General features: G+C 46.8%; 1 long non-coding RNA gene across 1 annotated transcript; it reads left to right on the top strand.

Moving 5' to 3' along the window:
• Positions 1-230: 230 nt before the first annotated feature.
• LOC146890534 (uncharacterized) lies at positions 231-10,586 on the top strand. The gene is made up of 2 exons (XR_014998613.2): positions 231-322; positions 10,062-10,586. It is a non-coding gene; the product is annotated as an uncharacterized LOC146890534 (long non-coding RNA).
• The last annotated feature ends 3,422 nt before the right edge of the window (positions 10,587-14,008 follow it).

Raw genomic sequence — 14,008 nt, 5'->3', positions numbered from 1 at the left:
CAGTGTGATCGACTCATACATATTAATCTGTCAGGGTTAAATATTTACAGTTTTGATTTAAAACTTTGATCTCTACTTTTTGTACCGTAAAACTAAACACATAAGTGATTAATGTTTTCTCAGATTATTCCAGAAGAACACCTGAGTGCTAGTTAGGGCTAGTGTGGTTCATAGACTTTATGTTAATGTTTTCTTAATTGTGCTGCCTTCTAAAATTCAGATGAACTTGACCGCAAGTCGAGGTGAAAACGTGAAACATTCTGCCTCAAAAATGTATCAGGCAACAAGGCAAGGGAGTTCCTGCGGCTCAAGCTGTAAGCAGGTAGAAATACTAACCAGTGGCTAGAAGTTCACATGGAGCCTACATCAATGAGATCAACAGAGGTTACTTAGGACAGGGACCCCTAATGACATAAGAACAAGGGACTCCCGAAGTGTTCCTCGGGCATGAACTGAGGACTCTAATGAGGTCTGAGGTAGCAGATCCCTGTGCCTGGGTGACATTGTGGGTCAGACCAGTCTAAGGAGCAGGGGGCTCTGGGACACTCAGATCAGGACAGTCTCGGGTAGGGAGAGGTGAGACAAGGCTGAGCTGACAGCACGCAGGCCATCTTGAGTCTCCACCCTGTGAGAGCAGAAGCGATGTGAGGTGAAGAAAGAAGACAGCTTGGACAAAATGACCGAACCCTAGAAAAAGAGAAACCCCTAACAGGAGCAGGAAAATAAATAGAAAATCCACATAAACTATAACTAATAGGTGATTTTATCATTACTGAACCTTCTCTGTAAAGAAACCCAGGTCCGCCTGGAGTCACTGGTGAATTAAAAAGAGTAACATGTGAAGAATTAATATCAAGCCTTCACATACTCAGCCCAACTCTGAGGTCAGTTTCATTAATGCTCAAAGTGAAGAAAACCACTGATTAATAGCTCTAATTAGTGTGAACATAAAATCCTTGCAGGGCCACCTTGTTTATACAAATTATCCTATTTTACTAGAACAAAACACTAGCAAACCCAACATAGGAACACACAAAAGAACCACACAACCCTGTGCTGTGCGGTTTATCTCAAAAATGCAAGGATAGTATTTCCTTTGAAAATAACAAGCAAACCTGGGCCTGGGAGAACCGGTTTATAATCCCAGGTACTCAGGAGGCCACGACAGGATAATTGAAAGTTCAAAGCCTTCCTGAGCCGCTAATTGAGTTCCAGTTGAACTTGGTCAATTTAGTGATAACCTGAGTCAAAAGGAAAAAAAGGAAGGAAGGAGGGAAGGGAGGAAAGGAAGAAGGGATGGAGGGAGGGATGGAGAGAGGGTGAGAGGGATGAAAGGAGAGAAGGTGGGAGGGATGAGGGAGAGAGGGTGGTAGGGATGAAGGGAGGGAGGGAGAGAGGGAGGGAGGGAGGGAGGGAGGGAGGGAGAGAGGGAGGGAGGGAGGAGGAAGAGGGGCTTGGCTTACAGCTCAATAGTAGAATGGTTGCCTAGCATGCACAGGGCCCCAAGGTTCCAGTACAATTCACAGGCCCCAAGTACCTGCACAAACACATACCACACCATACAATAAAACAAGACCAGCAAAATTCTTGGCGGTTTTATTCATCATTGTAGTAAAGGTTCTAGCTATGGAGGTGGGGGAGTCCCCAACTCAGAAGTAAAAGTGCCTTTGTGTTTGAAATTTCTTGAGTGACCCACCGGTGGAGTGATGCAGGGTAGGTCATTGGTACAATTATTTAAAATTTTATTTATGGGCAGCAGAGTTGGCTCAGGGGTTAAGAACATTTGTTGGTCCTGCAGACAACTCATATTCTGTTCCCAGCATCCTCAGACGTCTATAACTCCAGTCTAAGGGGATCTGACTTCCATGAGCGTCAGGGACACACATGTGCACATCTGCATGCTCAAGCAAAATGCACACATGCATAAAACAAGATAGATAAATCTAAAATGGTTCAATTTATTTACTTTTATTTTATGTGTATAGGTGTTTCATCTGCATGCATGTATGTGTGCCTGGTGCCTACAGAGGCCAGAGGGGGGCATTATAGCCCCTGGGACTGAAGTCATAGAAGGCTGTTAGCTGTCATGTGAGTGCTGGGAATCAAATCTGGATTCTCCACAAATGCAATCAGTGCTCTTAATTGCTGCGTCGTCTCTCCAGGACTAGTAGTACAATTAATTCTTGGTTCTTTGAGGCAGGGTTTCTTTGTGTAGCTTTGGAGCCCATCCTGGAACTTGTTGTATAGTCCAGGTTGGCCTTAAACTCACAGAGATCTTCCTGCCTCTGCCTCCCGAGTGCTGGGATTAGGGGAGTGTACCACCACTGCCCAACAAAAATTCATTTTTTGAGACAAGATCTCAAAGTGCATCCCTGGCTGGCCTAAAACTCACTATTTAGATCAGGCTAGCCTGGAGCTTACAGAGATCTGCCTGCCTTAGCATCCCAAGTACTTAGATTTTATGTTTGAAAATTCAAAGTTTCACTCTGTAGGATGGCCTGCAACTTGTTTTGTAGACAAGGTTGGTTATAGACTCACAGAGATCCTCCTGACTCTGCCTCCTGAATGCTGGGATGAAAGGCGTCTGCCCCACACCCAGCTAATATTGAAAGATTTAAAATTTTTTAAAAGAGAAACATTCTTGGGAGTTTTAGCCATTTATATCAAAAGGAAAACTGGGCACGTGTTAGGTCACCTTGTCCTTGCCATCTCTGAGACATCAGTCCTCAGTGAGCCCCAATACTGTTCTTTCACTGGTAGAGCTACTCATTAGCTGTACACATGTCAGAATTCACGGACTTGATTTTAACAGGGCCTGTCAACAAAGAGCTGCTGGGATAATTACTAATTTGTTTAGCCATGAAGAAAACATTCAGTAGTCCATACTTAAACATATTTGTATTTGGGGAGACTGGAGAGCTGGCTGAGTGGTTGGGAGCATTTGCTGCTCTTGTGGAGGACCCAGGTTCAGTTCCTAGAAGCCAAGGCATCTCACCAATACCTGTAACTCCAACTCCAGATGATCCGATGCCTTCTTCTGACCTCTGAGGTCACTGCAACACACACAGTGTGCAGATATATATGTAGGTGAAATACTCATACACATAAAAAAAATCTTAAAATAAAAAAGCCTCCCCAAACCCCATACCTGTATTTTTATTTGTAGAGATCTAAGTCACTCCTACTCCCCTACACAATTAAATATGAGAAATGACCAATTTACTCCCCATCCTTTCTTACCTAAGAGGCCCGTAATTAGCCTAATTAATTCTCTCAATCTGCGAATCCCTATCCTTAGGATCAGCACCTGGCCCTCTAATCTATGTGTGACCTATCCACGAGTGGGTTCAGCTTCACTCCCCTGCGCGGTCTCCCTGTCTCCGGGGTTGGCTGTGCATCTGTCCAAAGTGAAACCCTTACAACTAATCCCCTGAATGGCTCAACAGGCCCAAGCCAGGGTCTACTTTACCCCAGCCTGGTCCTGGCATAATATACACGGGTAGGTGCACGCCACCCAGCTCTGGAGCAGGTAGAAGGATGGATTAGAAGCTGCTAATTGCTTGTGTCTGGCTCTTTGTTACTTTAGATTCTATAATTTTTTTTTAATTGAGAAACCTTTCCACCTCTTTCTACCATCTTTGTGAATTGTGTCACCTTTTCCACTGAAGTGTGTTTCTCTGGTTTATAACCTGTCTGTAAGCTGCAGTCTGTCTGTAGGTTCATCTTTTTCATCATTTCGTGTTTTAATTAAAGAAGAACTCTGGTTGGGCAATGGTGGCACAGGCCTTTAATCCCAGCACTTGGGAGGCAGAGATAGGCAGATCTTTGTGGATTAAAGGCCAGCCTGATCTATAAAGTGAGTTCCAGGATAGCCAGGACTGTTTCACAAAGAAACCTCCCTCGAAAAACAAACAAAAACAAAAATTAGAACTCTGGATAGACCTGCCTGTAGTTCTTGTGTATATGACAGTATGACTCTGGAATTTGTGTATTATTTGATTATAATGACCTGCTGGCCCACATGTCTGGGGAGCCTTGTGGAGGCATTGGCTAGAAGCTTAAAAGTACCCTCACCTGGCATATACTTGCCAAGCTAATCTGAATTTAAGGAGCCCGTTCGGAAAGTTTACTTCAACGTACTCACAAATTTTCCAGGAACAAACAAAACACAAAACTTCTATCATCACCATGGGAGCAAGCAACAAAAGAAGAAAGACACTTATTATTAATGCATGCCCGTGAGCCCACGGGCCACCTGTGCAGGGCAAGGTCTCCCAGGCAGTGAATAATACATTAGCCATTGTCTGTGGCTGAGACAGGTTGCGCAACAAGATCAGGACCTGAGCTGCAGTTCCCGAAGCCTGCAGTGCTGTTCCTGTAGGTCACAACAGAGTGTGGGCTCCATTATTGGGTGGCTTAGGCTCAAGTAGGGGGTGGGGGATCCCAAGACAACAGTGACTGACCTGGTGAAGAGTTGAGTTTCCTTCCATTGCATTGCAAAGGCCACAGGTCTGCAGCCCCAGCCTGGGAGCCAGCTTTTTTGTGTTGTGCCCTATGTTGTGCAGAAAGAGGCAAAGCTGCTCCCTCCCTGGCTCCTGGACCTGCCCACCAAGGTTGCACAGCCTCACCCCATCCTCCCAGCCAGAATCTCACTCAGCACAGGACCCCTAGCTCCCAGACACTTTTGAGGAGAGTCCTTACTTTGACTGACAAGCTTTCAGTGTGGAAGAACGGGGTAAAGGGGTCAGGCATGGTGTGTAATCCCAGCTCCCAAAAGGTGAGGCGTAAGGGCTATTGTGTTATAGCTTCACTCTGTTTCTGTATTAACACACTGGCCAAAAGCAACTTAGAGAAGGAAATGGTTTATTTGGTTTATGCTTCCAGGTCATAATCTATCATTGAGGTAAATTGGGGCAGAAACCATGTAGGAACCCTGCTTGCTGGCTTGCTCAACTTTCTTCCTTATACTGCCCAGGGAACAGTGCCACCCACCATGGACTGGGCTCTCCTACATTAAATAACAGTCAAGACAATCCCTCACAGACAGGCCCACCGACCAATCTGATAAAGGCTGCCCCAGCCCGGATGATTCTAGGCTGTGTCAAGTTGACAGTCAGAGTAACTAGGACATCAGGAGGTGTGCATCCAACACTTCGCCTTTAGGAACAGTGTTAGCATTTATTGCTGTGATAAAATATCAAATAAATATCTCAAAAAAGCAGTAAGTATTTATTTTGCTGTGCAGTTTTGGAGGTGTCAGTCTGTGGTCCTTGGACTTATTGCTTTGAGGAATGTGTGATAAAGGAGGCTGCTCACATTATGGGGGCCAGGAAGACAGGAGAAAAACAAAATTTCCCCAAAAATGGCAGGTCATTAGGCCCTACTTCCTCCTAGTAAGTCTCATTTCCCAATATCTCTAACAATGCCCAAGATTCCGTTTAGTTATATACCTTTAAATAGATCAGTTCATTGATAAGGTCAGATTCCTCATGATCCAATCACTCCCCAAAGCACCATTTTGGATGTTGCTGCATTGGAAACAAATCCTTTAGCCCATGAGCTTGTGATGGATGTTTGAGATCCACACCATAGAAAAGCTGCCAACAAGGATTTTACCCAGGTTGTTAAATAGTAATAAGTTGAAAAATCAAATTCAGTCTGTAAAACAGGGAACATACAATTGCTTAATGCACAGGACAGTAGTCTCAGCAACATCAATTATACTGTTATGATAATTTATTCAGGTTGCAGTAGCGCTTGGAGGAGAGTAATGCTGTTGTCCAACATCTGGCTGCCTGAGTCAGGAGAAGCTTGCTGACTAATGTTCATCTATGTTGCCAGTTACAGAGACTGCAGTCACATGTTACACAGTTTAACACCAACAGTTTCCCACATGCTAACCTTCTGTGAAGCATCTTCTCTCCCTTCCTCCTCAGAACACTGCAAAGTTGAGTGGTCTTTCCTCAAATCGTTGCAAAAGACATAGGTTGTGGCCTAACTTGGACGTTCAGCTCATCATAAAGGGTCTAAAATCTCAAAATGGAGCCTTTCTCTCTGCCTGGCTACCATAGATCAGCCCTCTGGTGGATCCCAGTTAGTCAGAGCTTGACCTGTTCCCTGCTTTGATTAGTCACTGTGACCCTTCCAGATCACTCTCATTTTTACCAGTAGGTTTCATTTCATTCTTTTCTGTCTTGTCTCAAAATGCCCAACTCTACCTGACCCTACACAACCCAACTAACCACATTCAACCCCGCTCTGCCCCATCCAACCCCACAAACAAGAGTTTCTCTACGTAGCTTTAGCTGTCCTGGAACTCACTCTGTAGACCAGGCTGGCCTTAAACTCAGAGATCCACCTGCCTCTGCCTCCTGAGTGCAGTGGTTAAAGGTGTACACCACTGCCGCCCGGTATTAGTTCTTAATGATGAGTGAAAGGGGTAATCCAGTGTAGGTCAGTTCAACAACGGGATCCGAGTTTCCCTTGGCAAGAATACGGAGTGCACAGATCGCAGTCTATGTAGTGGTCTACATAGACACAAGTTGCACTTGTGACAAGGTTTGGAGATCTACAGATAGGTTTGTCTCGCTGCGGGGAACGCTAGCAGCCACAGACACCACGACACACACACTGTGGCAGGGTCCTCTGCCATGGATATGCTCTGAAGAGATTGGAGATGAAGAGTAACACCTTTCCTAGAGTGCCTCCCTTGAGGAGAAAATAATAATGAACTGGAAAATAACACTGTCTACATTCAATAGGACAAAATGGTAGCGAACATTTACAGAGACGCAGTGTCAAGAGCTTCATGTCCTTCAATCATGCAGTCCCCCGACCATCCTAGGGCCCAGGATGTTACTGTCCCCATTACAGCAAGACTGGGAGAGCCTAAGCACTGGACCTGCCCAAGGTGACAACCAATGAGAGCAGAACCCAAGGTTTGAACCCCAGCACCACGCTCTACCTGCCCCAGTGACCTGGTTCCTCTTTATGTTGTATGCCACCACTGCTGGACATGGCCCCTGGAAAACACCCAGAAAGGCCAGCAAGCCAGGGAAGGTGAACCAGAGTTCTTGGTATACGTAACTGAAAGAAATCATTTACTCTGCTTCACAATTATCAATGAACTTCAGTTCTTATTGGCGTGTTTCACTTACAAGTCACTTGTGTGTCGGGCTTGGGTGGTGTCCACACTCCCAGCCACCCTTCCATGTCCCCACTATTTCACCTCCTCACATGTCCCTAGGAGTCTCCCTTCTACTTTTTGGTGATCTTTGTTTTATTTTTTGCCCTATACTCCAAGTGAGAGAAGTCGTGTGACATTTATCTTTGTGAGAGCCTGGCTTGTTTTACCCAACACGATGAGTTCTATCCATGGCCCTACAGATACCATGGTTTCATTCTGCTTTACGGTGGAATGGAGCTCCGCTGTGTGTATCTACCACAGTTTCTCCATCTGTCCTTCTGTTGAGGTCACCCAGGCTGCTTCAGTAAGTTGACTGTGGGCAGCATTAGCATGACTGTCTAGGTTATGTGTTACACACAGGGGTGGGACAGCTGCGTCATATGGACAACCTCCAGGAGTCAGTTTATACCTTCCACCAGGTTGGTTCCAGAGATCAAACTCGGGTCCTTTGGCACCGTTGTCCGCTGAGCCATCTTGCCGGCTTCTGTTTTGATAAGAGTATGATCAGACCATCTGTCTATTTATTGATTTATTTACTCATTCCTTTTACGTTTTCTAGGTTCTTTTCAAATTCTGGATATTGTTCCTCTATCATGGGTATAGCCAGCGTACATTTGTCCTGTTCTATAGTCTGTCTAGTCACTCTGTCAATCACTGCCTGTGCTGTGCAGAAGCTTTTTCATGGAATCACACTGGCCAATCGCTGCTTCTGTCTCCTGGGTATTAGCATCAGGAAGTTGTTGCCTGTGCTTGTCTCTCCTCTAGCAGTTTCAGAGGTTGGGGTCTTACCATACAGATTCCGATTTTTTTTTAAGTTGGTTTTTGTCTACAGTGAGACAGATGGCTCTAGGAAACTGGAGAGCTGCATGTGAAGAATTGAAACCAGAGCCCCGCCTCTCAGCTTGTGCAGAAGTCACTCGGAATCAGTCATTCGTAAGAGGCAAAGGGAAGCCGGGTGGTGGTGGTGCACGCCTTTAATCCCAGCACTTGGGAGGCAGAGGCAGGCCGATCTCTGTGAGTTCGAGGCCAGCCCGGTCTATAAGCTAGTTCTAGGACAGGTTCCAAAGCTACAGAGAAACCCTGTCTCGAAAAACCAAGAGAGAGAGAGAGAGAGAGAGAGAGAGAGAGAGAGAGAGAGAAAGGGAACGGACTGTAGGATTAAAGGGCTCACAGAACTGAAGACAATTGTAAGGGCAATATCAGAAAATGGGCTCAGACCAGACCAGACTGAGACCCGGGCCTGTGGTGAGGCCACACCACAGGTGAGTCCATCCCATCCTGGGCTGTGAACACTCCCCCTGCTTTAGGGCCATTCATCCAAGAGTAAAAGCCATCAGCCCTTGTTGAACAAGTCCCACTGGATGTCCTGGGGCCAGAGAAGGATGTAGATCCCACTCTGTTGGTCATACACCAGAGTCCCCTCCCCCATCTCAGGTAGGAAAGGAAGTGAGGCAAGGACTAGCCTGTGGTAAAGGATTCCCAAAGGGGTAAGAGGCACGTGACTGCCAGCAACTATCCTCCACCCTAGAGGAGAGGATGAATGATAACCGACCAGGGATTATGTTCTGCTCTGGAAGCACAGACTTGGGAGTACCCTGAGAGGGGGCTGAGTTAGCAGGTAGCCATCGGGGTGCCAATAGGAACTGATAGGTGGCCCCATAGCAGACCTCCCTGAATGAGGATGCTGAGCAGAGGCTTGGCAGGTGGGCACATGCAGGAGAACAAGAGAGGGTGCCAACTGGAGGGCAGAGGGTGCAGAAGGTGACAAACAGGTCTGGCTGCATGGTTCACACGCACTGGTCATGGTCATTATGTCAGGGTGCTGCTTGCAGGAAGGTGTTGACGTCTACTTAGCACAGAGCTATTGGGTGCCTGAGAAAGCTGTGCTAAGAGCCACACAGTGTCTCCCACTTCTTACTTCTGTCCCTAAGTTCTAGAACTTAGGGATTTGTGCGTTGAGGGACAAGGTCTGAGTTTGGCACATGGACCCTACTGGGGTACTCTTCAGGTTAACGTTAGGGTGTTAGTGGGTTCCAGTACCCTCAGACCAGGGAGGCATTCCAAGCTCACTGGCTCTAGGCAGAACTCAGAGTCCTGTAATGTAGGACCGGGGTCCCATGCCTTACTGCCTGTAAACAGGGCCCGATCTCATTGTAGAGACCATTCACGGCTCCTACCAGGCAGCCCTTCCCATAGCCCAGGCTCAGCCTCAAACTTGCTGAAATCCTGCTGGGATTAAAGAAGTGAACCACCGTGCCACGCCTGAAAGATCTTACAACTCTGTTAGAATTTGGATATGAATTAATAGTAAACATGTACGAACCATGAAAACAGAACAGGGAAGGCAACAATCATCTTGAAGAAAAGAGCATGGGAGGTGGAAGCCACCGTTGGAAGACAAGAAGATCCTGGGCAGGCTGTGCCGTGAGCACAGGTATTGCATCAGTCTCGATAATGTCATAGGTCAGTGGGCACTTGTGGTAAAACCCCTCGGGGCTGTGTCATGGCCCAAGGAAGGAGCGTGAGAGCTAAAAGAGCCAAGAGCTTCACACTCCTAGTCACAAAGACACACTCCTAGCCAAATGGAGCTTCTTTGAGAAATTCCAGCCTGGCTTCAGATCTTAGAGATAGTGAAAACAGGAAGAAATGGGAAAAGACTTGAGTGGTCACCCTCACAGCAAGGTTTAAGTGAACTGTGGCATCCCGTCTTTTCAAAAGTAACACAAATGTATTCCGTTTGGCAAAATGAAAGCATACTTTTTCACATAACAAAATCCATTGTGACATAGGAAATAAACTTTTGGCACAGTCTTACAGGGATGCATAGAAGAAACCTAATCTTACTTGACCTTTCTTCTACAAATGTCATCTCCAGAGACGATGGGAGCGACACAGCCACCTGAGTCGTCTCTTTGGATGGAGCTCACCTGGAGGACATGCCTCCTGGAGTCTGAATATCAGGACACATTCTGGGACTTGCTAAGATCCATTTACCAGACTGTCCTGGCCTTCTGCCTATGTGGGTTCACTCCCTGGGACTAGCCTTGAAGGACATACAGCATGGTTCCATGGAAGGAAGGAGGTCTGTGTGACCTGCCTTGATGTGGGATTCCCCTCTGTACGCTATGAATACCATTGGTTAATAAAGGAACTGCTTTGGGCCTATAGCAGAGCTATAGGGGAACAGAGCTAGGTGAGGAAAACTAAACAGAATGCTGGGAAAAAGAAGGGTGGAGTCAGAAAGAAGCCATGTAGCCCTGCCGGAGACAGACGCTGAAACTCTAACCAGTAAGCTACAGTCACGTGGCAATACACGGATTAATAGAAATGGGTTAAATTAATATGGAAGAGTTAGCCAATAAGAAGCTAGAGCTAATAGCCCAAGCAGTTATTTAATTAATACAGTGTGGTTATTTTGGGAGTCTGGGCAGCCAGGAAACAAACAAGAAGCCTCCCTCCAACACTGCTTGACTGTCACACTTGGACCAGGTCAATGATTGTTCAGAGGTCACAGGAATGCCATCCTCAGGAAGCGTCATTTGTCTTTTACCGTGGGAGGTAGATCTGGGGAAAAAAACCTTAAGTTGCTGTGGTGTGAGAACTTTCAAAAATCTCAGAGACGAAGTGGAGTTATTCAGGAATCCCATACAACAATGGTGCAGCGACCAAACATAGGGCTTTTGTACCACCAACAAGGATACCACACATAAAGGAAAGGGACACCTCCTGAGCATCCATACCCTCCTGGGCACTCTGGACAGGGATGCCATCTATTGTGGCTGCTCTACTGAAGACCGGCTGTACTCACTGAACCATCTTCCTTTGGGTGGGGAAACTGCATTACCCCAATGTACAGACCTGGGTCTCTGAGTGCCAACCCCATCTCAACCCATCCTGCCTGTTAATGTTGAAAGTGAGCCTGCAAAGCGGGATGCTGGGCCACCCTCTCCTGCATGACCTTGGCACTGAGATTAGTACTAACTTGCCGTTTTACCCAGAGCCTTCCCCCAGACCCTGAAGGGTGAGAGGAGGCCAGATCTCTTTCTACCTCCTCAAGACCCTGTTTCCTGCCTTGATGTTCCATCTCTGCCTTGGCCCAGTTTCTTTTGGAGTCTCAATCTGAGAACTGGAAGGAAGAGCAGAGATGGCAGCTGGGGCCCTATCTGCCCCTAAGCTTCGCCTTCTGCTTCTGCTGCAGTGGCCAGCACAAAGGAAGGGATATGAGGGCGTGCCATCAGTACTCAGTGGACATCAAGGACTCATGGTCAGCTGGGGAAGTGGAACCGGGAGGTGGCATTGCCAAGCTGCTTCTCGACACTGAGTCCTGCCCACGTGTGAGCCCACCAGGAGCCCAGCACTGGTGAGAGAACAGGGAGGTGTTAGGCCTGGAGAACTAGGCAGACGGAAGGACAGGAGAAGGTAGCGCTCATCAAGAATGACAAGCTTCCTTGAGTAGGTGCCCGCTTGGACCAGGCCCTGAGCAAAGACCTGGTGTAGGATGAATTCATCCATGCCCTTTTCAGAGCAATACAGGAAGTAAGCGCTGTTACTGTCCCCGAGATATAATGGGACTTGGGGTCCTAAGGGACTTGTTGGAGGACATCTGGTCCCTCTGCCTGGCACCAGATCCACATCTGTGATGCTCTTCCGTCTACCATCCAGCAGGGCATGCCTGGAGGGAAGGCTGAGCAAGGAAAGACTGGGGAGATGACTCCTGTCCGGCTTTCTCACTTCCCAGGGATGCCTCGGTGACAGCGATTAGCTTAATGTCAGTGGGTCATGGGTGATGAGAAGGGGTGGTGTTTGGAATGGCCATAATTGAGAGACATGATGTAACTGGAGGCCTGGCCATAGGAGGCAGAGGGCTGTGGGTGAGCCCTGATTTGGCTGTCTTCCAGCGTAAAATTGGGGAATTAGGTTTTCTCATCTGGAAAACAGGACCCCCCCCCTCCTCCACACCCAAGGATTGGCCTTGAGACTACAGGCTGGCACGTAAAAATACGCGCTTCTAGACAAGCCCCTGGCAGTGACTTCCCTACTCCCTTAAGCGATCCAGGTTGAATCCCGCCCAACACAGCTGAGCAATTTAGATAATCCAGGGCCAATGCAACCACACGCAGGTCCCGGGTTTTCTTCCCTGTATTTGCGCGGCAGAATGCTCTCTCCTGATGGTTTGGCTTTGAGAAGTAGCAGAACCCCCAATGGCCAAGAGGTAGGACCAGCCCAGAGCTCATCCACAGATGTAAGGATAAAGAAGACGCAGCAGGTACACACAAGAGTGTCAGTCACCAGACACAGAGAATGAGACCCTGCCACGTGGAGGAAGATGGAGGGAGCCAGAGCGCAGAAAGAACAAGGGCCATGGTTTTTTCCTTGGTGGAAACCAAAAGACTTTGAAATGATCCACAAGAATGGTAGGTACTAGGTATTAGGGGTTGGGTGAGCTGGGGAAAAGAGGTAAAATCGGATCTGGGTAGGCTTCATGCCTGAGGAGAATGTCCACATCAAACATTCGTGTGTTCTATGTTTTACCAAAACGGAAAGGATTTTCTAGCACATGAACTTTGCCTTCTGGACTTGAAGTCAGAATAATAGAAAATTAAGTCATAAAATTGGCTCTCATCCTAGGACACTAATTGATTTTGATGTGATAAAAATTATGTGACGTTGAATGTATCCTTCAAACATTTTGATCTCAGGGTCATCTTCACAGCCACACAACATCACAGCAGCCGTCACATCTCCTTCTAGGACATTCTGCCTTCCCAACCGAAACTGCCTCGTTAAACACCAATTTCCCATCCTCCCCAACTCCTGGCACACACAAGTCCTCTTTGTTGCTGTGACTTTGGTTGCTCTAGGGACCTCAAATAAAGGAAATCCTATAGTTCTTATTTCACTTAGCATAATGTCTTTAACAAAGCAGGTGTGTGTGTGTGTGTGTGTGTGTGTGTGTGTGTGTGTGTGTGTGTTAAATTCACAAATAACATGCGCAAAAGCCAGAAGTTGATGTTAGGTCTCTTCCCTGCCATCCTACATCCTATTCCTTGAACCAGGTCTCTTTCTGAACCTGGAGATCAGTGCTTTTACCAGACTCCCTGACCAGCAAGCCCTCAGAATCTGCCTGTCTCTGCTCCCAAAGGCTGGAATTACAGATACACACTCACTGGCCTTTTACTCGGGGGCTGGAGATCTGAACTCAGGACCCCATGTGTTACCGACCGAGACGTCTTCCTTCCTCTCCCTGTTCTTGTATTTTCAATGTGAGTTCTCCTATGGCTTTGGACTTGGTATGTAGCTGAAGACTGACCTGAAACTTCTTATCCCCCCGCCTCTGTCTTCCAAGGGTGGGGATTACACGGGACACTGCAAAATCTAGCTTCCGATTTCTTAAAACACATATTTTTGGTTTTTTAAATTTTTACCTTTTTGATATAGGTTTTTACTCTGTGTGCGAGACTAGCCTTAAGCTCCTGATCTCTGCCTCAGCCTCCCGTGTTCTGTGATTCCAGGCACGTACCTCCATACCCAGCTTCCGTGTTCTGAGCACACTTAGGTAATTTCCAGTTAAAGCTGATAAAATATTCTTACAAATTACAATAAGTGGAAGATATTTTAAGAAAAAACATTTTATCTTCCTATTTATAAGAGCAACAGGGCATGAGAGACCATTTTCCTTATTTTCTGGAAAGTACCCATAAATAGAACATTCTTTAAAGCCATGTTATATAATATCCAAGAGGCTCACTCAAGCAAAAACACAAATTGTCTTGAAAAATGACGAATTGCTAATGACTGTCCAACTCGTGTTTCAGATAGCCT

This window comes from Myodes glareolus, chromosome 23, assembly GCF_982192425.1.
Source record: "Myodes glareolus chromosome 23, mMyoGla1.1, whole genome shotgun sequence".
NCBI lineage: Eukaryota > Metazoa > Chordata > Mammalia > Rodentia > Cricetidae > Myodes > Myodes glareolus.
The sequence above is the reverse complement of the archived record's forward strand: the minus strand, read 5'-3'. Positions and strand labels throughout refer to the sequence as shown.